This window comes from Meles meles, chromosome 12, assembly GCF_922984935.1.
Source record: "Meles meles chromosome 12, mMelMel3.1 paternal haplotype, whole genome shotgun sequence".
Taxonomy (NCBI): Eukaryota; Metazoa; Chordata; class Mammalia; order Carnivora; family Mustelidae; genus Meles; species Meles meles.
In genome coordinates, this window is record NC_060077.1 from 86,140,388 (window position 1) to 86,144,656 (window position 4,269).

A 4,269-nucleotide genomic window follows, 5' to 3' on the forward strand; every position below is an offset into this window, starting at 1 on the left:
GGTGCCCCTTGAAGGGCTTTTTAAAAAAATCTTTTGGCTGGGTGTAATGCATAAGCAATGAATCTTGGAACACTGAAAAAATAAAGTTTAACTATCCAAAAAAAAAAAAAAAACAAACAAACAAACAACCCAACTTTTGGCTCTGTACTCGGTTGACAGAGAACTGCATCTTCTGGTGCAGCACCAGCTGCATTGCAGAGACACAATGGTGAAGGTCAGAGTAAATGGATTTGGCCATATTGGGCAACTGCTCACCAAGACTCCTATTAACTCCAGCAAAGTAGATATTGTCACCATCAATGACTCCTTCATTGACCTCAGCTACATGGTCTACATGTTCCAGTAGGAGTCCACCCACAAAAATTCAATGGCACAGTCAAGAGTGAGAACAAGAAACTTGTCATCAACGGAAAAACCATCTCCATCCTCCAGGAGCAAGATATTGCCAGCATCAGATGGGGAGATGCTGGTGCTGAGTATCTTGTGGAGTCCACTGGGATCTTCAACGTCATGAAGAAAGCTGGGGCTCACTTGAAGGGGCCGAAAAGGTAATCAGCTCTGCCCCTTTTGCTGATGCCCCCATGTTTGTGATGGGTGTGAATCATGAGAAGTGTGACAACTTCCTCAAGATTACCAGCAATGTTTCCTGCACCACTAACTGCTTGGGCTTCTGACCAAGGTCATCTGGGACAACTTTGGCATGGCGGAGGGGCTCATCACCACAGGACAAGCTATCACTGCCACCCAGAAGCTTGTGGATGGCCCCTCTAGGAAGCTGTGACATTATGACTGAGGGGCTGCGCAGAACATCATTCCTGCTTCTACTGGTGCTGCCAAGGCTGTAGGCAAGAATATCCCTGAGCTGAATGGGGAGCCACCTGCATAGTTTTCTGTGTCCTCAGCACCGATGTGTCAGTCATGGATCTGAACTGCTGCCTTGAGAAAGCTGCCAAATATGATGGCATTAAGAAGGTGGTGGAACAGGGGCGCCTGGGTGGCTCAGTGGGTTAAGCCGCTGCCTTCAGCTCAGGTCATGATCCCAGGGTCCTGGGATCGAGCCCCGCATCTGGCTCTCTGCTCAGCAGGGAGCCTGCTTCCCTCTCTCTCTCTGTCTGCCTCTCTATCTACCTGTGATCTCTCTCTGTCAAATAAATAAATAAAAATCTTTAAAAAAAAAAAGAAGGTGGTGGAACAGGCATTGAAAGGTCCCCTCAAAGGCATCCTGGACAATGACCAAATTGTCTCCTGCTGTTTCAACAGTGACACAACTCTTCCATCTTTAATGCTAGGGCTGGCATTGCTCTCAATGACCACTGTGTCAAATTCATATCACAGTATGACGGTGAATTTGGCTATAGCAACCAAGTGGTGGACTTTATGGTCCATATGGCCTCCAAGGAGTAAGAGCCTCCAAACCACGAGCCCCAGCGAGAGCAAGAGAGAGACCCTCGCTCTTCCCTCAGCTGCTGGGGAATCCTCACCATAACCCATCCCACAACACACTGAGAATCTCCTGACCTCTACAGAGTTTCCATCCCAGACTCCCTGAAGAAGAAGAGAGGCGTAAGGAGCCCTACCTTGTCATGTACATTCAAGAAAGTATACTGTACCCAGCCCGCCCCCCCAAAAAAATTAAAAAACAAATAAATAAAAAGATCTCTTGACCTTATCAAGAACTGGTGAAAATTCCTGAAGTCCTTGTTTGAAATGATACTCATTTTCCTTTGGAGTCTGGTAACATTACCACACAATGGAAGAGTGTAAAGATTTTATCAAGTAGAATTTATAAACCCTAACATTATGTGAAAATTGGAATCCCTTGAAGATATAACAGTAAATATTAAATCTGAATAGAATTCCCAGTTATCCTTTTGTGACATGTTTTATTGTAAGATTATTGAATGATGATGTGTACAAAGTAACCCCTTGGTAAATTTAGCTATCCTCATTTTCATCCTTAGTATTCTCACCAATAGACTTATATTCTCTTGGATGATACAGATAAGAAGGAGGAAACCAAAATAGAGTAAAATCAAGATAACATCTCATAAAACCTTTGGCATAATATAGGATTGATGAATAAATAATAAAATTTCAAGGAAACAGGAAAATCTTTATGGAGGAAATTATGTGCAAGCTAAGATGTGAGGTCAAAAAGTGAGGATCTATGCATTCTTGATTCTTCTAGTGATCAGCATAGCTGGTGCAACCATTAATTTTATGTGTCAATGAGACCTGCTTCAGGGTGCCCAGATTAAACATGTGCCTATGACAATGTTTTCTGGATGAGATTAGGATTTGAATCAGTGGATTCAGTAATGTGGAATGCCATCCCCAGCATGGGTGGACCTCAACTAATCTGTTGAAGCCCCAACTATGACAAAAGATTAAGGAAGAAGAAATCCACCTCTCTTTTCCTGCCTCACTGATTGATCTGGGATATTGCCTCTCATCTTCTCCAGTCCTTAGGATGGGACTTATGTCATTGACCCTCCTGGTCATTTATTATGAGACAATTTCTCATAATAAATCCCTCTCTTCCTCTCTCTCTCTCTCTAGATGGATAGGTAGATAGTCTATTTCTCCAGTGAATCCTGACCAATGTAGTTGATCACAGGTGCTTAATGTAGTTCAGAGTTTTCCAGTGGAACATTAAAAATTGCAGGCCGAACTAAATATTGTTTGGGTGTTTGCCTATAAATAGTTAATAGATGTATGTGTTTTTCTATACACACATCTTGGGGTTTTTTTTACACATACCTTGTTTTATTTCATATCTTAATCATACAAAAAAATAAATAAGTAAAAAGTATGTCCTGTAGAACAAAAATAATTCTTTGCCTTTGAGATGATTAATTTCAGTTTATTTACTGACTATAAGGTATCCCTATAGGCTTAAAATATTGGTGAAATTTCCATTTAATATCCATTTTAAAAATCAGGAAAAGTTTATAGACATCATAGTGCTAGTTCTTGGTAGTAATGAATCCTATTACATTTATGATTGTGTTATCATATCAGTTAATGCATTTTCTGTGCAATGATGCAGTTCCACCCCCTACATCCATCAGCAAAAGTGAATCCTTTTTCAAGGTCTCTACATGAATACTAAATAAGTGAGTAGAAAATATGCAGAATCAAAATGTGGGAGATAAATCCATGTTAACTATCGCTTAACTGATATTGCTGTTTAACATTTTTATTTTGACAACCACGTTTTCTTACATTGTAGTATACAAGAACCTATCTTTCCAAAGTTAAACTCATTTTTATTTGAATCAGCCCTAATTTATCAATCAAAATCATCAAATAAGATATTGAATATTTTTAGAGGGAAATGGGGAATATGCTAGGACTTACATAATCTTTCCCCATACATTATGTATTACTATTTAAATTCTTTATTACTATTACTTTGCATACAGTTCTGTACCTTGTCAGCCCATATGTTGCCAAACATCAATTTTTTTAAATCAAGATTTTTTTCTACATTTGGTTTCTTCCCAGCTATATCATTATGATATTAATTTCTGGTGTCAACATATATTTCCATTTATCCCAGAAACATAGAAACAGTATTTTTTTAAAAAAGGGGTGTGTGGGTGTGGAAAAAGATCATTTACACTAGGAAAATCTCCAGGTGATATTATCCCACAGATAATTTTCCAGAATATTTTTTTCTTACATTTTTTTTCTCCCAAACTTCTTTTGATGAAGTATTGACCTTGCTATCACAAATATTTAACATACAGCTTGGGAACAAATCTCCCTGAGCATCCTTCTGTCTGAAGCATCTATTACAAGTTTTCCATGATTATTTTAAATACTTTAACTAGTATTTCTTGGAATAAATACAATGGAATAGCCTAGTTTTTGTGAAAAGCATAAACTTTGTGACCATAGAAAATCTGTCAAAGAGGTTTACTGAAATAACATGATGATATTATTAGGTCTTATTTCATCTATCATCTCGGCTTTACATGATAGCTCAGTTACAAAAGGAAAATAGTAATAAAATGAATTGACATATTATTTATAATAATATATAAGAGATATTTGCTCGGGAGTGACACTAAGAGTTTTTTCATATACCTACACTCTTAATTCTCACACAAACGTAAGAATTGCATGTAGTTATCATTCTGATTTTCTAGATGAGAAAATACACAGAGAAATGTGTTACACAAGTTCATACACACAGTACATGTTGCCAGAAGGGTAGATTTACCCCTGAACAGTTGGACAGAGATGTTTTCTTATCCTTCACCT

General features: G+C 38.3%; 1 pseudogene; it reads left to right on the top strand.

Annotated features, from left to right (window-relative positions):
• Positions 1–205: 205 nt before the first annotated feature.
• LOC123954258 lies at positions 206–1,404 on the top strand (annotated as a pseudogene).
• The last annotated feature ends 2,865 nt before the right edge of the window (positions 1,405–4,269 follow it).